Here is a 23,987-nt window from a genome sequence, read left to right on the forward strand (position 1 = left end):
AGTAGCGCGAAGGCTTTTTATTTCTATATCTCTCATATTATGTTTTGGTTGGAATTCTAAAAGAGATCTACCTTAGCATAAGATCTGATAATTATGTGCATTTGATGGTGGTTTTAAGTGTCACAACTTTGATGAGTTTTAACCATTTGCCTACTGGGCACTTTCACCCTCTTCCTGCCCAGGCCAATTTTCAGCTTTCAGCGCTGTCACACTTTGAATGACAATTGCGTGGTCAAATTATATAATTTTCACTTGGGTACAGTGTTGCATGACCGCGCAATTGTCATTCATTGTGATTGGGGGTGGTAAAATGTCGGAAGAACAGCAAATAAAAAATGGACGGGGGTTCCATACCTTCCGCACTCTACTCAAATAAGAAATCTGGTTGTTCACTGATATATTTTTTTAAACCTAACCCTGAAATTCTTTCCTATTTCTAGATAAAATATTTCTCTCTTTAAGGGTACTTTCACACTGAGGCATTGCGGGCGCTGGTGGTAAAGCAGCGCTATACCGCCAGCGGTGGTTTTAGCGGTGCTATTCGTCCACTAGCGGGGCGGTTTTAACCCCCGCTAGCGGCCAAGAAAGGGTTAAAACTGCCCGCAAAGCACCGCTGCAGCGGCACTTTCCCGGCGGGTTTGCAGCACTGCCCCATTGTTTTCAATGGGAAGGAGCGCTTTAGGAGCTGTAAATACACCGCTCCTACAGCTCTCCAAAGATGCGGCTTGCAGGACTTTTTTGACTGCCCTGCAAGCGCACCGCTCCAGTGTGAAAGCCCTCGGGGCTTTCACATTGGAGTGAATTGAGCGGTTCTTTTAGGGTGCTTTGCAGGCGCTATTTTTTTGCACTTTAGCGCATGCAAAGTGCCTCAGTGTGAAAGCAGCCTTACCCCACTAGAGAAATTTTCCATAACGTTTTTATTTCTCTGTATTGCCCATACAGGAAATAGGTAAGTAGTGTGTGGTTGGTTGTCAACAGGACAGGAAGGCACGGGCATCAATAAAAACACTGTCAGTAGTTCAACACTTCACTAAAACTTTGTGTTTTTTTATGTGGCCCAGTTGGCGAGATTTCCCATCAATCTATGTTCTGACAGAAAGTTTGATTCCAGTGCCTGCAAGAATTAAAGGGAAATTTTCCCACTAATGTCAATAATGAAATACCCCCAATATTGGCAATACAAACTTGAAAGAAGCTCAAATATTTTCCTTTTCTATCCAAAATAAAATATTTTTTTTTCTTAACTTGGGCTTTATAATAAATTGAAATAATGCTAAAAAAATTTTAAAAATTACAAACTATAGCTAAATATTAGCCAGTTGTAACAGTCAAATATCAAAGGAGAGGCGGAGTTGTTCCTGTAGCAGCCTGGTCGTAAACTGGGGCTATAATGCAAGTTTCGTTTTTGGCTGGGCTGTAGGCAGCTCAGATTGATTGTACAGTAGGGATGAGCTTCGAGTTGGAGTCGAACTCATGTTCGACTCAAACATCGGCTGTTCGCCAGTTCGCCAAACAGCGAACAATTTGGGGTGTTCGCGGCAAATTCGAAAGCCGTGGATCACCCTTTCAAAGTCTATGGGAGAAATCAAAAGTGCTAATTTTAAAGGCTTATATGCATGGTATTGTCATAAAAAGTGTTTGGGTCCTGCCCCAGGGGACAAGGATCAATGTAAAAAAAGTTTTAAAAACGGCTGATTTTTCGGGAGCAGTGATTTTAATAATGCTTAAAGTGAAACAAAAAAGGTGTAATATCCCTTTAAATTTCATACCTGGGGGTGTTTATAGTATGCCTGTAAAGGGGTGCATGTTTCCCGTGTTTACGACAGTCTGACAGCAAAATGACATTTCAAAGGAAAAAAAGTCATTTAAAACTACTCGCGGCTATTAATGAATTGCCGGTCCAACAATACACATCAAAGTTCATTGATAAAAACGGCATGGGAATTCCCCACAGGGGAACCCCAAACCAAAATTAAAAAAAAAAATGACGTGGGGTCCCCCTAAATTCCATACCAGGCCCTTTAGGTCTGGTATGGATATTAAGGGGAACCCCTGCCAAATTTTTTTTTAAAATGGCGTGGGGTCCCCCCAAAAATCCATACCAGACCCTTATCCGAGCACGCAACCTGGCAGGCCACAGGAAAAGAGGGGGGATGAGAGAGCGCCCCACCTCCTGAACCATACCAGGCCACATGCCCTCAACATTGGGAGGGTGCATTGGGGTAGCCCCCCAAAACACCTTGTCCCCATGTTGATTAGGACAAGGGCCTCATCCCCACAACCCTTGCCCGGTGGTTGTGGGGGTCTGTGGGCAGGGGGCTTATTGGAATCTGGAAGCCCCCTTTAACAATGGGACCCCCAGATCCCGGCCCTCCCCCTGTGTTAAATGGTAAGGGGGTATTTGTCAAAAATGTTAAAAATGACAAGAGACAGACCCGTTACGTAACCCCTCCCCCTTCTGACATCACGGGGAATGCCACAGGGAAGTCCCCGTCAAGTCCCCGAGCGTCAGATGGGGGCGGGGTCATTTGGGGGCCCCGGTTATTTAAGAACCGTCAGAAGAGGAGAAGCGTCACACAGCGGGAGCCTCACTCCATGCCTTCATGGATGCGGAGCAGCCCGAGGAGAAGAAGGAAAGAAGATGCCGATGCCGCAGAGGAAGATGCCGAACGAGAACACCGGAGGAAGAACCAGAAGAAGAAGAAGATGGAGGAAGAAACCGAAGGAAGATAGAAGATAGAAGAAAGAAGATAGAAGAAAGAAGATAGAAGAAAGAAGAAGCATTTAAATAAAGGAATTGTCAAAAACTGTCTCTTGTCATTTTTAACATTGACAGTTTTTTGTGAAATGGTAGGGGTACTTTTGTACCCCCTTACCATTTCACACAGGGGGGAGGGCCGGGATCTGGGAGTCCCCTTGTTAAAGGGGGCTTCCAGAATCTGATAAGCCCCCCACCTGCAGACCCCCACAACCACCGGGCAAGGGTTGTGGGGATGAGGCCCTTGTCCCCATCAACATGGGGACAAGGTGTTTTGGGGGCTACCCCAAAGCACCCTCCCAATGTTGAGGGCATGTGGCCTGGTACAGTTCAGGAGGGGGGGCGCTCTCTTGTCCCCCCCTCTTTTCCTGTGGCCTACCAGGTTGCGTGCTCGGATAAGGGTCTGGTATGGATTTTGAGGGGGACCCCACGCAATTTTTTTTAAAATTTTGGCCGGGGTTCCCCTTAATATCCATACCAGACCTGAAGGGCCTGGTATGGAATTTAGGGGGACCCCCCACGTAAATTTATTTTATATTTTGGTTCATGGTTCCCCTGTGGGGAATTCCCATGCCGTTTTTATCAATGAACTTTTATGTGTATTGTCAGACTGGCAATTCATTAATAGCCACACGTAGTTTTAAATGACTTTTTTTCCTTTGAAATGTCATTTTGCTGTCAGACTGTTCTAAACACGGGAAACATGCGCCCCTTTACAGGCATACTATAGACACCCCCCAGGTACGAAATTTAAAGGGATATTACACTTTTATTGTTTCACTTGAAGCATTATTAAAATCACTGCTCCTGAAAAAACTGACGTTTTTAAAACTTTTTTTTGCATTGATCCATGTCCCCTGGGGCAGGACCCAGGTCCCCAAACACTTTTTATGACAATAACTTGCATATAAGCCTTTAAAATTATTCATGTTCATGTCCCATAGACTTTAACGGTGTTCGCGCGTTCGAACACATTTTTTGCCTGTTCGCAAGTTCTGGTGCGAACCGAACAGAGGGGTGTTCGGCTCATCCCTATTGTACAGTTTATCTGGTCTTTCCTTAATCTCAACTAGTTTGTGAATTTCTCACTGTTGCCAGTAGGTGTCACTGGTACCACAGGACAGAAGTACAACTAGGTTGAGTTATGAATATTTATTCTTCTTCCAGCCAGCCCAGTTGGAGGTTCTTGTCCACTGGTGCATTCTGAGAGAGGATATTTATTTGGACTGGGCCATGTGCTCGCTCTCTTTCCTCAGGCCCTCCTGGCCTGGGGATGTGCTGCTGACATGAGCTCTACAAGTAGGCCCAGAAGCCTGTCTGGGGCCTACTAATCCTGAGGTGGTCCTTAAGCTGTCTTGCCCACTGTAGAAGAAGCCAAGCCAAATAGAGAAGACCCAGGGGAGGACCCTTGCAGGAGACAGCCAGAATAAAGGCTGGTCTCTCAGGAGGGCCTAGCTCCTCCTAGTTTGGAGGATGCACTTACATCTAAAACATGCTTTCAGTGTTGCCGGGTCAGCTTATAGGTTCTGATACTGTGAAGCTGGATCTTATTCTACATTCAAAAACATGTTTGCAGTATCACTGGGTCGGCTTAAAGGTTCTGGTACTGTGAATCTGTACTTTTTCTGGATCCAAGGAGTCTGTATGTGATCTGCTACTGGTATCTGAGACCCCTAATCCTCTCCCCTACTACCTTCTTTCAAGTTTTACTTTAAAACTTTAAAAAGATCTAAAGTGACTGGCTCCCAATTTCTGTTCCAAATGTCCCATTATATACATTTCTGGGAGGCGTTCTGTACACCATGTGTGTATAGAACGCCTCCAGGTAGCCATATTGTATTGCATTTTACAGAAAATTACAGCAGCTGCAGATTGAAAAGGAAGGGTAAATTTTAATAACATTCAATTACAATTTGACTTGTGTCGCAAATATATATGCTATATATTTTTTTATTTGATAATTTTGTTTACCACAAAAGTGGAGTTAGCCTTTAAGCTGGCCATATATGGATTTTTTTTTTGATTAGCCTGCCAGCTGATCAAAAAAAATGGATGAATTTCCCAATCCACACATTCAAGATATTCTGACAGTGTGAGTCTTCCGCTGTCTGAATACACTGATCAGCACTGCAGCTGATTGGCTGAATGTGCTGATTGAACACAAATTTTCCTACAGCCCTGTTCAAGAAGAATTGACTTATAGGCCATAGATGTGTAGCACTCTCTACTTTAGGTAGGTGCTAGATTTTTCTCTACTGCAGGTACATTAAAGCGGGCATAGGCAAAAACTAGTCCTGTTTGTTTTGATCTGGGGCTGGGAGTAGCCTTGGATAGGCTGGTGAATCACAGGCAGCATCCCTTCTTGGTTACCTCCCTCTGGCCTCTGGAAGATTCTGGATGCAGAGGAGGGGAAAAGAGGTGGAGCTGTCTGAGGTGTCTCAGGGAGCCCTGACCAATCCCCAACTAGGATTGGCAGAGGGCAGGCCTCCTTGATACACCCAGGATCAGCCCAGCTTGTGGAGGAGTTGTTTGAGTGGAAAAACTGGAGATGGAGTATTAGGCTGTCGGGGGCCTTTGAGGGAGCCCCCTACTCTGGGAGGGGTAACCTTGGGCCAGGGGCTCGAAGCTGGACAAGAACCCCACACATCCCAAGGGTTGTCCTGAACGGGAGCAGGAGAGGACAGTGGAGAATACTGCTGGGCAAGTTTCCAGGAGGGATCCACCAGGTGTCGGTGAGTGACAGGCACAGTTGGGAGAGCTGGAAGAGGCATGCTGAAGCGAACTGGGAGTGTGCAGTCTGAGATGAATGTGGAGCCAGCAGGAGAGACTGTGATGTTACTGGCAGTGAAGTCAGGCTGCTGCACTCAGGAGAGCTGTCAGGGTCTGCAAAGGGCTGACTGGTACCAGTAGTCCACCAAAGAGGGCAGCTAGCACTAGAACTTGCTTTGCTACACCATAGGGGCCTACAGTCACTGCTTGTAATAAGGCAATTTGCTAAGACCTGGCTGAACCAGAGTTAGGCCTAGGGATGAGCTGAACACCCCCCTGGTTCGGTTCACATCAGAACATTCGAACGGACTGAAAGTTTGCGCAAACTTTCGAACCCTGTTAAAGTCTATGGGACTCGAACGTGAGAAATCAAAAATGCAAATTTTAAAGGTTAATATGCAAGTTATTGTCCTTAATAAGATTTGGGGACAAACAAGACAGGGACTGTAGGTTTGTTCTTACGGTAAATAGAATCTGTTCATAATTTTAAACTGGTACATTTTTTTACGTGTAGCTTCAGCCAAAAAATCTATTTGAAAGCTTTTTGGAAAACATAGGGAAGGATTATCACCCCTGTAACATTTGTTTTGCTGTCTGTGCCCCTGTTCAGAAGATTTCACCTCATTTTCTGTCCCAATGACAAATGGATTTTGAAAATTTGGGTTTTTTTAGTGAAACAGGGAACTCTTACAGGAGAGAATTTCCCTTCCTAGGGGTAGATTTCCTCTCACTTCCTGTTGTCTCCTTCCGTTTGCAAGTAGGAGTCGTTTGTAGGTTGGATGTTTGAAAGTAGGGGCCTGCCCTATATACTCTGCAGAAATTTGGTCCTTAGGTGTTGGTGTTGCCACAACACTGTAAGCCCTCACAGTTATTCTTGGTGGGCGCAGGAACGGGCCCTGCTGTGAAATATTAGATCAAGAATAGTAATTACATGCCCCTGTTGAACAGGGTCAGAAAAATTGGGCCTTTTGTGGTGGACGGTGTGGTGGTGTTGCCACAACACTGTATGGCCTCACAGTTACTCTTGGTGGGCACAGGAACGGTCCCTGCTGTGAAATATTAGATCAAGAATTGTAATTAAATGCCCCTGTTAAGCAGGGGCTGAAAAATTGGGCCTAAGGCACTGGTGCTGGTGCTGCAACACTGCAACCCCTCACAGATACTCTAGTTGGAGCGCAGGAATGAGCCCAGCTGCAAAGTATTGCATCAAAAATAGTAATTACACACCCCTGTTAAACAGGGGCTGAAAAATTGGGCCTTAGGCACTGGTGCTTGGTGCCACAACACTGCAACTTCTCACAGATACTCTAGTTGGAGCACAGGAATGAGCCCTGCTGCAAAGTATTGCATCAAAAATTGTAATTACATGCCCCTGTTAAACAGGGGCAGGAAAAAATTGGGCCTTAGCCACTGGTGGCGGTGCCAAGAACCAAAAATGTTCTTACAAGCTATCAGCATGAACATTGAGGAGGAAGAGGATAGTCACTCACCACAACAGGATAGTCACTCAGCATTAGCATAGGCAGTCTTGAAGGGATCTCACATTAAAAAAAATAAATATTCGGTTACAGGTTCTTTGGGCCTGCGTGCTTGCGTAGCCCCTTGAACACCTACGACGCAAAACTGGTTCTGAGGACAAATCAGCACAGGAAGAGGCCATGGAGGGAGTGGAGAAGTGAGGTGTGGCAGAATAACCACTAGTAGAATTTTGTAGGCGTGGTGGCAGAACAACCTCCAACACTACTGCACCCTGTCCTGTATCCTTCCCAGCTGCCAGCAGAGTCACCCAGTGCGTGGTGAAAGATAGGTAATGTCCCTGTCCATGCCTGCTGGACCATGAGTCAGCGGTAATATGCACCTTACCGCTGACCACCCTGTCCAGCGAGGCATGGACATTGCCTTCCTTGCCTTTAGCCAAGCTAGCATTCAACCGCTGGGCATGTGGATGGCTGGGAGCGAACTTCTGTCACCGGTGGAGCAACTGGGGTAGGGAAATCTGTATGCTAGAATCGGACTTTGGTGTACCGATAGCAGATTGCCTGCAAGTACTTGGCAGTGGCACACCTAATTCTACACCTTCATTCCTCTCAGTGCAGGTTTCCGAGAGGACTGAAGATATAATGGGGTTGGAGATCCCAGCTGGTGAGGAGGAGCAAGGAGAGGTCTGCCTTGTTCTTTGGTGTGGGTCTTTCAGGTAGTGTTGCCAATGGGCTGCATGGGAGCTCCACATATGTCTGATTAAGCATGTGGTGCCCAAGCGCTTGCTGTCTAGTCCACGCTTGATACGCTTCAGACATATGTTGCAAATAGCAATGGTGTGATCTGCTGCACATGTCTCAAAAAAGGCCCACACCAAAGAACTTTTGGAATAGCGCGCGGAGTCACAAGTGCCCTGCACTTGCGGAGCTCTGCGGTGTGATGCAGTCGGTTGGCTGCCCTTAAGGGCCCTGGAGGGCATCCTGCCTCATTGGAGATATGTCTCCTCCTCCGCCTCTTCCTCCTCTCTCCTATCAGGCAACCACGTAGAGTCGTTGAGCTCATCATCCCCTCCCCCTCGTCACTGGAGCAAACCTGGCAGTATGCTGCAGCTGGGGGAACATGACTGCCAGTTTGTTGTCCTTCTTGGGCAACCCCTCTCTCTGGGCTCACGTTACTGCCTTCCTAAAGCTAGGTACCATCATCGGAGCCTTCAAAACACTGCACATCCTCCTGCAGCATGTACCCGACACTGTGGTCGAACAGTTCGTGGGACTCCTCCGGTGGGGCTAGGGAAAGAGTAACTGATGATGACCTCGAGTCCAAGGAATAGGCTGCTTTGGCACCTGTATTGGCAGCCAAGGTAGCCTGGGTGACAGAGGATGAGGAGGATGAGGATGGCTTGGTCATCCACTCTACCAACTCTTCGGCATGTTGTGGCTCAACACGGCCAGCTGCCGAGAAAAATGACAAGCATGCCCCACAGCCACGTGCTAATGAGGATGCTCCTTGTCCACGACCAGCACTGTTGCCTCTAGACACAGAGCCTGCTTGCCCTCTTTTATTGGCCTGTTGATGTATTGGAATAGGTACACAAGGAATGGCCTGCAGTGAGATGTAGCTGCACAAAGCTGGGATGTATATATATATATACTGATTATACTGCAGCTAGCTGAATCGCCTACCTGCATGTAGTATTGTTAGGAAGAAAACAACAGGAATTGTCTGCAGTGAGCTTTAGTTGCACACTGTGCCCAGTATACAGTACACTAATATACTGCAGCTAGTTGAATCAACTGCCTGCCTGTAGTATTATTAGGAAGAGAACACCAGCAATTGTCTGCAGTTAGCTTTAGTTGCACACTGTGCACAGGATACAGTACACTGACTGAAAATACTGCAGCTGCCTGCCTGTGGTATTATTAGGAAGAGAACACCAGCAATTGTCTGCAGTTAGCTTTAGTTGCACACTTTGCACAGGACAAAGTACACTGACTGAAAATACTGCAGCTGCCTGCCTGTGGTATTATTAGGAAGAGAATACCAGCAATTGTCTGCATTTAGCTTTAGTTGCACACTGTGCACAGGATACAGTACACTGACTGAAAATACTGCAGCTGCCTGCCTGTGGTATTATTAGGAAGAGAACACCAGCAATTGTCTGCAGTTAGCTTTAGTTGCACACTGTGCACAGGATACAGTACACTGACTGAAAATACTGCAGCTGCCTACCTGAGGTATTATTAGAAAGAGAACACCAGCAATTGTCTGCATTTAGCTTTAGTTGCACACCGTGCACAGGATACAGTACACTGACTGAAAATACTGCAGCTGCCTGCCTGAGGTAGTATATTAGGAAGAGAATAACAGGAACAGATCTAGCTAAACTGAATACAATATATATATATATATATATATATATATATATATTTATACAACACCTGGGATGCATATATATACTAAATACACTGACTGCAGCTAACTGACTCGCCTGCCTGCTCTATCTAACTCAAATTAAATGACACTGTCTCTCTCTCTATCTCTCAGCACACTGGAACACACTACATAAGGCCGACTTCCAGGCGGCCTTGAATAGTGTGGGGCGTGTACTAAATCCCCTGAGGCATAATTGGCCAAAGCCACCCTGCATTTGGCCAATTATGGCTTTCCGTTCTTACCACGCTGTGATTGGCCAAGCATGCGGGTCATAGTGCATGCTTGGCCAATCATCAGCCAGCAATGCACTGCGATGCCGCAGTGAATTATGGGCCGTGACGTGCCACTCGAATTTGGCACCAATGGCCCCTAATGGTTGTAATTTGACGAACGGTCCAACGGCCGATGTTCAAGTCGAACCTATGTTCAACTCGAACTCGAAGCCCATCCCTTGTTAGGCCTAACCGTGTGCTAGCTCCACCTGAAGAATTGTGCTGGATGGAGAAGGAGAGATAGCTTGCAGCAAGTGTTTTGCAGGTGGAGAGTATCTAAATTGTCCCAAGCCAAGCAATAATCTTTTCTGGGCATCCCATGAATTCCTTAACCCCATCCAAGTTCTAACCCCCCCAATAAAATACAAAAACAAAGCTGATGCACTTTTTATTGTCTTGGAGTGTCTGGAAGTGAATACTTGGCAGGGTGACAAGTGGGCCACAACACTTAGCAGCCCCTATGGGAGTACTGCTGCATTTGGATACAGATTTGGCTGGTCCCTGCAGAACCAGGATGATTTTGATCCATCTATGGCCAGATTTACCATTGTGCCTTGTACTATGTTGTCCTACTCCACTGCATTGATCTCATTTTATGCCTTCATCTTTTAAAAAATAATAATTAAATAAACTGTGATGATAATATTGAAATATTGTGTTGTTTTGTGACTTTTTTTAAACACATTACTATGGCTATGAGAAAAGGTTTCCTTTCTTGGACAGGTGCACTTATGATTCCAGGTCCCTTCTTGCAGTGATCTGTTTTCATAGGGCTGTGGTGATGTCTATTGGATAGCCTGCTGGGCCCGCTTCAGCCTAGGGACATGGGCTTTAATATATTGGTGTATTAACAGTAAATAAAAACTATAGAATTGTTGCAGGTCTGGTAAACATACCTGCAGCAACTCTGAATATGCCTGTAGATACAGCAAAATGCTGGGCCATTTCAAAAGGTAAAGCTCCAACACTTCTAGGGAGTGTTGGAATTTACTTCTTAGTCTCATCTCCCCCTTATATCTCTACTAGACTATCACAGTATAAAGCGGCCACATTGTCCCATTAGGGTGACCACATTTAAAAAACTGCCATTCAGGGACACCCCCCAGCATGCACCGGTCGGTGATGTCACAAGGGGGCGGGGCCACCAAGTGACATCGCCGGGTGACCTCGCCCCCTAACCTATTTAAGAAATGTCACTCAGCTTACAATGTAGTCGGCGCATGGCCGTGCTCAAGAGCGAAGTGGGGTTTATATGCAGCTTTAGTGCCTTAGATTGAAATTGCATTTGTTTAATGTATGTTAGCCTAACATTGCAGTTGCAGGCAGCCACTTAGATTCAGTGTAATTGTTCTTTCAATGTTAGGCTAACATACAGGAGAGGCAGGGCGCTGTGCAATATACCTGGATGTCATCATCAGCAATCGATGCAGAATTGCGAACGGCTGCTTCGGCTGTCAGTTTCATTCCGGGACACTGTATTGTCCCAGAATGAAGGTGCCCAGGACCCGGGACAGACCTGCAAAATGCAGGACTGTCCTGGGCAATCTGGGACCCGTGGTCACCCTATGTCCCATAGGAATGTGCAGGAGAAAGCAACAAATCTCATTACTATGAAGAAGTGTGCAAGATTTTTATGGGCCTGGAATTCAGCTGTATCTGGAGGCTTTTTGCAGCTACTGCAGGTACATTCAGGGAGCTCTAGGTACCTGCTTCTTTTACTAAGGTTTTAATTATTTTTAGAGACAGAGTTTCTTTATAGCAGATCTATAGCAATACTTAAAGTGCTGTGTAAGGCAACAGTAGCATTGATTATTAAAGAACTTCCTTTTTAAATCTCTTAAACACATTCCAGGTGCCCGGAAACAGAATGTGCAAAGTTTTACAAATAGCTTTTCTTTAGGCTCCATTCACACCTGAGCATACCGATTTACTGGTGTTTTTCAGGCTTTTTTTGCAGATTTTTTACAAGCTTTTTTAAAGCATTTTAAAAGTTTATTACATGCATTTTACAGCTTTAGTTGTTTTATTTTAGCCAATAGAAAGCACTAGGGGGAGGAGAGGGAAAGAAAATTAGGAGTGGAGAGCTGCTATTTGTGCAGAAAATGCTTGTAAAAGTCAAGCGTTTCTATTGAAGTCTATGAGCCCAATAAGCTTGTAATCTGCCAAAAAGAAGCTTGTGTACTTTTTTTAGCTTCAGGCATTTTGCTTCAGGCGACAGAGCACTCAGATGTGAACAGAGGCCATTGAAATGAATGGGATTTGGCTTGATGAGCGTTTTAGAGCTACAAGCTTCAAGCAGAAAATCGCTCAGGTGTGAACGGGGCCTTAGAAAGCCTGTCCCCTGTCAGGTGTGTGAAAGGTATGTCAGCAGAGGTCCAACATACTCTCCTTGTTGAATCAGGGCTAGAGCTCCCCAAACAGCTAAGCTCATGCCTCCTACTAATTGAAGGGGGCCCCTCTAATTCAGCAGGAAGTGTGTCATCATAGCTCCCAACTGTCCCTAATTTTGAGGGACTGACCCTGATTTGGGATAAAGTCTCCCTGTCCTTCTTTCCTCCTCATTTGTCCCTCATTTAGGTCTGATCTTCAGTGCCTTGAAAAAGTATTCATACCCCTTGAAATTTTCCACATTTTGTCATGTTACAACCATAAACGTAAATGTATTTTATTGGGATTTTATGTGATAGACCAACACAAAGTGACACATAATTGTGAAGTGGAAGGAAAATGATAAATGGTTTTCATTTTTTTTACACATAAATATGTGAAAAGTGGGGTGTACATTTGTATTCAGCCCCCCTGAGTCAATACTTTGTAGAACCCCCTTTCACTGCAATTACAGCTGGAAGTCTTTTTGAGTATGTCTCTACCAGCTTTGCACATCTAAAGAGTGAAATTTTTGCCCGTTCTTCTTAGCAAAATAGCTCAAGCTCTGTCAGATTGGATGGAGAGCATCTGTGAACAGCAATTTTCAAGTCTTGCCACAGATTCTCAATTGGATTTAGGTCTGGACTTTGACTGGACCATTCTAATGCCCCATACACACGGTCGGATTTTCCGACGGAAAATGTGTGATAGGACCTTGTTGTCGGAAATTCCGACCGTGTGTAGGCTCCATCACACATTTTCCATCGGATTTTCCGACACACAAAGTTTGAGAGCAGGATATAAAATTTTCCGACAACAAAATCCGTTGTCAGAAATTCTGATCGTGTGTACACAAATCTGACGGACAAAGTGCCACGCATGCTCAGAATAAATAAACAGATGAAAGCTATTGGCCACTGCCCCGTTTATAGTCCCGACGTACATGTTTTACGTCACCGTGTTTAGAACGATCGGATTTTCCGACAACTTTGTGTGACCGTGTGTATGCAAGACAAGTTTGAGCCAACATCCGTCGGAAAAAATCCTAGGATTTTGTTGTCGGAATGTCCGAACAAAGTCCGACCGTGTGTACGGGGCATTACACATGAATATGCTTTGATCTAAACCTTTCCATTGTAGCTCTGGCTGTATGTTTATGGTCATTGTCCTGCTAGAAGGTGAACCTCCACCCCAGTCTCAAGTCTTTAGCAGCTCTAACAGGTTTTCTTCTAAAATTGCCCTGTATTTGGCTCCATTCATCTTCCCACCAACTCTGACCAGCTTCCCTGTCCCTGCTGAAGAAAAGCATCCCCACAGCATGATGCTGCCACTACCATGTTTCACAGTGGGGATGGTGTGTTCAGGGTGATATGCAGTGTTAGTTTTTTGCCACACATGGGGGTTGTTTTACTAAAGACAAATCAACTGTGCACTTTGCAAAGTGCAGTTGCACTCTGCAAGAGCAGTTGCTCCAGAGCTTAGTAAATGAGATAAACCTTCACTTTGCAAAGAATACCCAATCACGTGCAAGGAAAATTAAAAAAACTGCATTTTTGCTTGCACATGATTGGATGATAGAAGTCAACAGAGCTTCTGCTCTATACTAAGCTCTGGAGCAACTGCTCTTGCAGAGTGCAACTGCACTTTGCAAAGTGCACAGTCGATTTTTCTTTAGTAAATCAACCACATAGTATTTTGCTTTTGGGGCCAAAAAGATACATTTTGGTCTCATCTGACCAAAGCACCTTCTTTCACATGTTTGCTGTGTGCCCCACATGGCTTCTCACAAACTGCAAATGGGACTTATGACTTTTTTTTCAACAATGGCATTCTTCTTGCCACTCTTCCATAAAGGCCAGATTTGTTGAGTGCACGACTAATGCCGCGTACACACGATTGGACTTTCTGGCATACTTGGTCCGGCACACTTTCCGATGGACTTTGTCCACCAGGTGCGCCGGACTTTAAAAAGGACGGACTTGCCCACACACGACTGGACTTTCCGGCGGGCTAAGTCCGCCCGTCTTTACGACGGACTTTCGCTGGAGTTACGGCGGACTTTCAGAATGAACGGACTTGCCCACACATGGACATGTCCATTCATTTTGAACGTGAATCAGGTGCGACGGGACTAGAAAAGGAAGTCAATCTTGCCGCTTTTATTGGCGAGATTGACATCTTGCAAACCCCGTCGTGGGTCATACCAGGCCCTTAGGTCTAGTATAGATTATAAAGGGAAGCCCTTACGCCGAAAAAACGGCGTGGGGTCCCCCCTACAATCCATACCAGACCCCGATCCGAGCATGCAGCCCGGCCAGTCAGGAGAGGGGGTGGAGACGAGCGAGCGCCCCCCCTCCTGAACCATACCAGGCCGCAACATGGGGGGTTGGTGCTTTGGGGGAGATGGCGCCCTGCTGGGCCCCACCACCCCAAAGCACCTTGTCCCCGTGTTGATGAGGACAAGGGCCTCTTCCCGACAACCCTGGCGTAGGGGCTTCCCTTTATAATCCATACTAGACCTAAGGGCCTGGTATGACCCACAACGGGGTTTGCAAGATGTCAATCTTGCCGATAAAATTAGTTTTTCCTATTGCAGGGAGCGCGAAATGCAATACCCTGCCCTTGCGTCGTATCTGGTCCGTTGGACCAGCATACAGACGAGCGGGCTTTCCGTTGGACCAGCACACAGACGAGCGGACCTTCCGCCAGAAACTGAGTCCGACGGAAAGATTTAAAACATGTTTCAAATCTAGGTCCGGTGGGCTTTTGGGAAAAAGTCCACCGGAAAAGTCTGCCGGAGCCTACACACGGTCGGATTGTTCGGCGGACTCTAGTCCGCCGGACCAAGTATGCCGGAAAGTCCGCTCGTGTGTACGTGGCATAATAGTTGTCCTGTGAACAGATTCCCCCACCTGAGCTGTGGATCTCTACAGCTTCTCCAAAGTTACCATGGGTCTTTTGGCTGCTTCTCTGATTAATGCTCTGCTTGCCCGGTCTGTCAGTTTAGGTGGATGGCCATGTCTTGGTAGGTGTGCAGTTGTGTCATAGTCTTTCCATTTTCAGATGATGGATTGAACAGTGCTCCGTGAGATGTTCAAAGCTTGGGATATTTTTTTTATAACCTAACCCTGCTCCACAAATTTATCACTGACCTGTCTGGTACGTTCCTTGGCCTTCATGATGCTGATTGTTCCCTAAGGTGCTCTAACAAACCTCTGAGGGCTTCACATAACAGCTGTTTTTTTTACTGAGATTAAGTTGGACTCTATTTACTAATTAGGTCACTTCTGAAGGCAATTACACTGAGAAAAATTATAAATGCGACACTTGTGTTTCCCCTATTTATCATGAGCTGAACTCAAAGATCTATAAATTTTTCTATGTACACAAAAGGCCCTTTTTTTCTCAAATATTGTTCACAAATCTGTCTAAATCTGTGTTAGTGAGCACTTCTCCTTTGCCGAGATAATCCATCCACCTCACAAGTGTGGCATATCAAGATGCTGATTAGACAGCATGATTATTGCACAGGTGTGCTTTAGGCTGGCCAAAATAAAAGGGGGGGGTCAGGGGAGTCCAAAAACCAGTCAGTATCTGGTGTGACCACCATTTGACTCAGCACATCTCCTTCGCATAGAGTTGATCAGGTTGTTGATTGTGGCCTGTGGAATGTTGGTCCATTCTTCTTCAATGGCTGTGCGAAGTTGCTGGATATTGGCAGGAACTGGAACACGCTGTCTTATATGTCGATCCAGAGCATCCCAAACATGCTCAATGGGTGACATGTCCAGTGAGTATGCTGGCTATGCAAGAACTAGGATGTTTTCAGCTTCTAGGAATTGTGTACAGATCCTTGCAACATGGGGCTGTGTATTATCATGCTGCAACATGAGGTGATGGTCGTGGATGAATGGCACAACAATGGGCCTCAGGATCTCATGACGGTATCTCTGTGTACTCAAAATGCCATCAATAAAATGCACCTGTGTTTGTTATCCATAGCATACTCCTGCCCATACCATAACCCAGGGCAGCCATCATAAATTTTGGGGCCCCTTACGCAGCTTTAGGTCTGGGCCCCCCTGGGCCTGACCACAAACATTCCTCAAGGCCCGCCCACTGGCTGTCCCACCGAATCCACCCACTGGCCATCCCGCCAAGTCCTTCAGTGCACCCACTTTTATTTTAATACTCTTACAACCCAATATAACCTCCATCCCGTGTCCTATTTCTCCTCCACTTCCATGTCCTCCTCCATCCCATGTGCTCCTCTTCCTGTCCCTTCTCCCTCATCCCATGTCCTCTCCCTTCTCCAGTGCCATCTCCATCTCCACCACTCCCATGTGCTCCTCTTCCTGTCCCTTCTCCCCATCCCATGTCCTCTTCCTTCTCCAGTGGCATCTCCTCCATCCCATGTCCTCCTCCTTCTCCATCCCATGTGCTCCTCTTCCGTTTCTAGTACCTTCTCCCCCATACCATGTCCTCCTGCTCCATCCCATGTCTTCTTCCTTCTCCAGTCCCATCTCCTTCATCCCATGTCCTCTTCCTTCTCCAGTCCCATCTGCTTCATCCCATGTCCTTTTCCTTCTCCAGTCCCATCTCCTCCATCCCATGTCCTCCTCCTTCTCCAGTCCCTTGTCTCCCATCCCATGTCCTCTTTTTGCAGTCCCATCTTTGACATCCCATGTCCTCCTCTTCCTCCATTCTAGGTCCTCCTCCTCCATCCAATGTCATCCTTCTCCAGTCTCATCTGACCTCTATGTCGGTCCTCTCTCACAGTGTCCTCCCTCTGTAGTCCTTCTTTTCCTTCTGTGCCGTCAGTACAGCCCAGATCCAGTCCAGTGTAATTCCTCCAGTATGTAGAGGAGAGGAGTGTGGAGGGTATGACAGTGGCAGAATGGGGAAGGATTTATTTTAATGGCAGTCTGGGGTGACCAGGGAGTGATGTTGGGTAGATAAGGGTCCGAGTGATGTCCTACAGCTGGATATATGAAGTGGTCTCGGGGTGATGCAAGCTGGGGGGAGTAGGTGGCTGAGATGTGGTCAGATAGGGATGTTTATAATAATAATAAAAAAAAAAACCTATTGTGCTCATCTACTAATATATATACAAGTTATATAATACAAAATTGGTACTCAAAGAAAACATTGTCCTGTTATAAGATGTAAATATATATATATATCTATATAATCCAGCACCTAGCACTCTGTATGTCCAGACAATGTGAAATTAATTTATGACAATTTATGTAACCCTGTGTTATCCAAGCTCTGAGTCTGTACAATTAGAGGTGTAAACTCACCACATACACACAGGGTTACATGAATGGTCAAAAATGACATTCACATTATCTGGACATAGAGATTGGGGATGTTATATAGATAGGGCTGTGTGCTAGCTTGGGAGACATCTGTCACACTCTCTGTCTCTTCATCCTCTGTGTCTCCTTATTGATGCAATACCTACAAGACAAATCCTAAAGAAACTTTGGCAGCTTCCAAGGAGACTTTACTCGGTAAAAAAAACTCCTCTCACCTCCTCCCTGTAGTGTGAGCAGACATCCCAACCAGCAGTAGTTACAGGGAGCTCCGCCCCCCTCAGCACACCGCACTGGTGATCGGAGGAGGGGGGGAGTTGAGTCAGAGATCTCACAGGGACAGGAGGAGCTTTGGAGATTCTAAATACATACACCGCCGGTGTTCTATCGACAGAACCCCGGCACAGTGTATGTATTTAGAAGCTGCTGCCCCACAGTGGCAAGTGTACCCCCCCACCCACTTACCCCGGGCCCTCAGTCTGCCCCTGGTCAGAATGGAGGAGCCCCGCTCCATCGGCTAGGTGTGCTGCTGTGATAAGCAGCCAACGTCTGTCACAGAAGATATAGAGGGAAAGTACACAAAGAAGCGGTTCCCGCTCGGGCCTCTAGGGATGCCGGGGCCCCTTACAGGTGTATGGGCTGTACTCCCCTGATGGCGGCCCTGCCATAACCCCACCACCACCATGGGCCATTTGATCCACAACATTGACATCAGCAAACTGCTCATCCACACAACGGCATACACGCTGTGTGCCATCTGCCCTGTACAGTGAAAACCATGATTCATCCGTGAAGACAACACCTCTCCAAAGTGCCAGACGCCATAGAATTTGAGCATTTGCCCACTCAAGTCAGTTACGACGACTAACTGCAGTCAGGTCAAGACCCCCATGAGGACGATGAGCATGCAGATGAGCTTCCCTGAGACGGTTTATGACAGTTTGTGCAGAAATTCTTTGCAAACCGATTGTTGCAGCAGCTGTCTGGGTGGCTGGTCTCAGATGATCTTGGAGGTGAAGCTGCTGGATGTGGAGGTCCTGGGCTGGAGTGGTTACATGTGGTCTGCGGTTGTGAGGCCGGTTGGATGTACGGCTAAATTCTCTGAAACGCCTTTGGAGGCGGCTTATAGTAGAGAAATGAACATTCAATTCAAGGGCAACAGCTCTGGTGGACATTCCTGCAGTCATCCTGCCAATTGCACGCTCCCTCTAAACTTGTGACATCGGTGGCATTGTGTTGTGTGATAAAACTGTACATTTTAGAGTGGCCTTTTATTGTGGCCAGCCTAAGGCACACCTGTGCAATAATCATGCTGTCTAACCAGCATCTTGATATGCCACACCTGTGAGGAGGATGGATTATGTCAGCAAAGGAGAAGTGCTCACTAACACGGATTTAGACAAATTTGTGAATAATATTTGAGAGAAATGGGCCTTTTGTGTACATAGAAAAAGTTGTAGATCTTTGAGTTCAGCTCATGATAAATAGGGGCAAACACAAAAAAGTGTTGCGTTTAAAATTTGGTCAGTGTAGTTCCACTAGATTTTAGTTAGGGGTATCAGAGTAAAGGGGGCTGAATACAAATGCACGCCACACTTTTCACATATTTATTTGTAAATAATATTGAAAACCATTTATCATTTTTCTTCCACTTCACAATTATGTGCCACTTTGTGTCAGTCTATTTTATAAAATCCCAATAAAATACATTTACGTTTTTGGTTGCAACATGACAAAATGTGGAAAATTTCAAGGGGTATGAATACTTTTTCAAGGCATTGTATATAGTTGTATATAAAATGCACTACTTATATCAAAAAGTATTTCCCAGTGCTAAACCTTTCATCCAATTTCTAAATTTTTGCATTTGTAAATTCCAAAAGCCAGCATAAAGTAATAGTAGTGGTAAAAAAAGCACTTGTGGGTTTAACCAAACACTTTTTGTACAATGCTACATTAAGAGTGGGCGTGTCAGAGGGGTGTCCTATGCCTAAATACTTTTGAAAATAGGTGTCCCTCATTCCCATCTCAGACGGTTGGGAGGTATGGTGTCAGACCTCAGCAGAGACACCACTGCTTCCACTATGAGGGTAATGCCGCGTACACACGAGCGGACTTTACGGCGGACTTTGCCCGGCGGACTGGATTTCGTCGGACAATTCGATGTGTGTGGGCTCCAGCGGACTTTGTTTTCTCAAAAGTTGGACGGACTTAGATTTTAAACTTGTTTAAAATTTATCCGTTGAAATCGAGTCCGGTCGAAAAGTCCGCTCGTCTGTATGCTAGTTCGACGGACAAAAAGGCACGCTAGGGCAGCTATTGGCTACTGGCTATGAACTTCCTTGTTTTAGTCCGGTCGTACGTCATCACGTACGAATTCGACGGACTTTGGTGGATTGTGTGTAGGCAAGTCCGTTCATTCACAAAGTCCGTCGGAAAGTACGTCGAAAAATCCGCCGGGCAAAGTCCGCCGTAAAGTCCGACCGTGTGTACGCGGCATTAGGGTTCCACTCTGCAGCATGCTGGCAAGGGGACAGACTTTTCTACTGACGCTGTGGCTGCTTTCTAATAAAATCCAAATGTAAGGCTTTGAATGGCTTTTGTTTGATTGCACTTGACATGTATTTAGATAATTTAAACTATAGGTTCAGTTCTGGTGTTGTTTTTATATCCCCCTTTCCAGTGCATAGAACAGCCTTTCTCAACCTTTTCAACACAGTAAAACCCTTGAAATACCTTTCCGGTCTCAGGGAACCCCTGCTAAAAAATGACTATATCTACAACTGACGAAACATTAGTGTGATGATCAGTCGGAAGATTGCTCCTTCACTTGTGGTTTTTGGGAAGAATTGCCCCCTTACAGATAGTGTGACAGACCCAACCAGGACAGAGGCCTTTGAAGAGGTCTAGGGGCAAACCTCCTACCCACTGACTATGGGCCCTGGCATTTGAGGGAGCTACAAGCATTTAGAAAGATGTCTTGTTATAAAGGACATTATTACAATTTACAGTCAAGCAAGCCATAATGGTCACTGCAGTGCACTGTGTCAGCTGCGGATAACAGTGCCAAACTGCTCATCGGGAAAGGAAAAATGATTTTTCCTTTCCCAATGAGCGACAAGCACGGTGATCCGACTTGGATCCCCGCCAATGCCCGGCACTGTTTGGTATGAATCTTGAGGGGAACTCCACGCCAAATTTTTAAATAAAAAATGGTGTGGGTTCCCCCCAGGGGCATACCAGGCCCTTAGGTCTGGTATGTATTTTGAGAGGAACCCCCTACGCCGAAAAAACAGTGTGGGATCCTCCCCAAAATCCATACCAGACCCTTATCTGAGCACGCAGCCCAGTTGGTCAGGAAAGGGGTGAGGACAGGCGGGCGGCCCCCCTCCTGAACCATACCAGGCCGCATGCCCTCAACATGGGGTGGTGCTTTGGGGATGGGGGGAGCCCTGCGGCCCCCCACCCCAAAGCACCTTGTCCCCATGTTGATGAGGACAAGGGCCTCTTCCCGACAACCCTGGCCGTTGGCTGTCGGGGTCTGCGGGTGGGGGGCTTATCGAAATCCGGGAGCCCCCTTTAATAAGGGGGCCCCCAGATCCCGGCCCCCCACCCTATGTGAATGAGTATGGGGTACATGGTACCCCTACCCATTCACCTGGGGGAAGAAGTGTCAATAAAAACACGGACTTTCAACTCCCTCCAAAGGTTTTCTATGGGGCTGAGATCTTGAGACTGGCTAGGCCACTCCAGGACCTTCAAATGCTTCTTACGAAGCCACTCCTTCGTTGCCCGGGCAGTGTGTTTGGGATCATTGTCATGCTGAAAGACCCAGCCACGTTTCATCTTCAATGCCCTTGCTGATGGGAGGAGGTTTGCACTCAAAATCTCACGATACACAATACTGACACATAATCACACACATAGGTTGGACTTGATGGACGTGTGTCTTTTTTCAACCTCACCTACTATGTAACTATGTAACATGGCCCCATTCATTCTTTCATGTACACGGATCAGTCGTCCTGTTCCCTTTGCAAAGAAACAGTCCCAAAGCATGATGTTGCCAACCCCATGCCAACCCCATGCTTCACAATAGGTATGGTGTTCTTTGGTTGCAACTCAGCATTCTCTCTCCTCCAAACATGACGAGTTGTGTTTCTACCAAACAGTTCTACTTTGGTTTCATCTGACCATATGACATTCTCCCAATCCTCTTCTGGATCATCCAAGTGCTCTCTAGCAAACCTCAGATGGGCCCGGACATGTACTGGCCTAAGCAGGGGGACACGTCTGGCACTGCAGGATCTGAGTCCCTGGCTGCGTAGTGTGTTACTGATGGTAGCCTTTGTTACGTTGGTCCCAGCTCTCTGCAGGTCATTCACTAGGTCCCCCCATTTGGTTCTGGGATTTTTGCTCACCGTACTTGTGATCATTTTGACCCCACGGGGTGAGATCTTGCGTGGAGCCCCAGATCGAGGGAGATTATCAGTGGTCTTGTATGTCTTCAATTTTCTAATTATTGCTCCCACAGTTAATTTCTTCACACCAAGCTGCTTGCCTATTGCAGATTCAGTCTTCCCAGCCTGGTACAGGTTTACAATTTTGATTCTGGTGTCCTTCGACAGCTCTTTGGTCTTCACCATAGTGGAGTTTGGAGTGTGACTGTTTGAGGTTGTGGACAGGTGTCTTTTATAGTGATAACAAGTTCAAACAGGTGCCATTAATACAGGTAATGAGTGGAGGACAGAGGAGCCTTTTAAAGAAGAAGTATACAAGATAAGGTAGTACTGAGTATTACCAGGGAGGTGGACTTTTTTAGGCTAAGGAACAGTGGAGAAGATATAGCAGTATAAAAAATATACATTTATTGAAAAACACAATATCTAAAAAACAATGACAATTGGAGCATATAGCATCTATGATTATTGTGCAGTGAGCTCTTGTATGTCTACGCGTTTCACCGTTAGGCTTCCTCAGGGCACGGCCAAGGTTCACAGATGAGACAGAGAAGGGAATATGTCTCTCTATCTTAAACTGGAATGCAAAATCATGCAAGTCACGGTAGCATGAGAAAGTTCAATCAGCAGTAAGAAAGTATATTAGATATAGCTAAATATCTCAGCAGGGGCATGTAAACAATATTCCTAATTAAGGGAGCAGCCATTAGAGGGAGGAGGGCCAACACTTAGATCCAGTGTATTGCTGTCTCCCAGGGGCACGCTGCATTATTTGTATCCTGAATATGCAGCGATGGGATTGTATTGAGCCTTCAGCATTGCTGATACTAAATCCAGGATCTAAGTGGTGCATCCGGTGTTGACACAAAGGCTAACATGCAGGGGAGTTTAGGGGCAAATATGTCATACTTACCTGCTCTGCACAGTGGTTTTTCACAGCGAAGCCCCGATCTTCCTCTTCCTGGTACCTTTGCTGGTGTTCCTGCAGCTTGGTGTGGGGGCACCAAAGCAGGCTCTCTCCTGAGCTGCTGCTCTGCGTGTCCATTCACAAACCGAGCCGCCATTTAGACTCGCCCCTGTCTCTCCTCATTGGCTCACTGGCTGTGATTGACAGCAGTGGGAGCCAATGTCTCAACCAATGAGGATGGAGAGTCCCCAGAGAGCTGAGGCTCTCATGCACATCACTGATAATTATTGGGGGGAAGGTTGAGGGGCTGCTGCACAGGCATAGAATGCATTAAGGTAAAAAAAACCTTGAGTCTTTAGAACCACTTTAACCTCCCTAGCGGTATGATTATTTCAGATTTTAGGTGCTGAAAGTGGTACAGTTATTTTGCATGGAAATGTGGCGTTTTATATTGTAGGCCTGTAATTCTTAGGAATAATTCACTTAAATCTGTCCAAACCAGAGTCTAGTAGACATCCCGGGTATGATAAAGTTTGAAAAACAAAATCATAAATTATAATATAATAAATAACTATAAATAATTATACCAAATAATAAATATAATAATAATAAAAATTATTCAATAATGTAATCAAATCAAAAACACTGAAATTTGCTCATTTGCAGAATTGTCGCTGTTGTTACTTTTCAGTGTTTAATGATGGATCTCCCCACAAATCGCTATCGCTCAATTCTGCGAGTGATTCTAATTTATTATCGCTGTTTTCTAGCTGGTCTCAACCTGCTTTTGATGTAAAGGGACGGTTTTGGTTGCTATGGACAATCTCCAGTTTCCAGGCAGAAAGAACAGTTTTTATAATATAAAACTACATGCAGGGCACTGGACAAACCACTAGGGACAAAAGGGATGTGAAATAAATTCATACAATAATGTAATCTGTAAGATTATATTATACTGTATGTATTGTGTGTGTTTAACTTTTTGAATTTGGCGCCGTTCTCCGTCACCCCGTGCGTCGCAATGCTCGCAGGGAACGGAGCTCGGCACCATGATGAATTGAGCAGAGGACGAGCCGCTCACACTGCGGGGAGACATCGCAGGATCCTGGGGACAAGGTAAGCAAGCTCTTCCTGGATCCTGCGATGCGATCCCGAGTCTGGCTCGGGGTTACCGCTTTTGGTACTGAAATTTCACCCTAAGCCAGACTCGGGAATACTGCCAGG

At 46.0% G+C, this 23,987-nt stretch overlaps 1 protein-coding gene across 2 annotated transcripts in view; it reads left to right on the forward strand.

The window, feature by feature from the left end:
- LOC141107498 (major histocompatibility complex class I-related gene protein-like) overlaps window positions 1–23,987 on the forward strand; it is a 90,199-nt gene that overhangs the window by 13,178 nt on the left and 53,034 nt on the right. The window lies entirely within an intron of this gene.

This window comes from Aquarana catesbeiana, linkage group LG09 (assembly GCF_042186555.1).
Source record: "Aquarana catesbeiana isolate 2022-GZ linkage group LG09, ASM4218655v1, whole genome shotgun sequence".
NCBI classification, from domain to species: domain Eukaryota; kingdom Metazoa; phylum Chordata; class Amphibia; order Anura; family Ranidae; genus Aquarana; species Aquarana catesbeiana.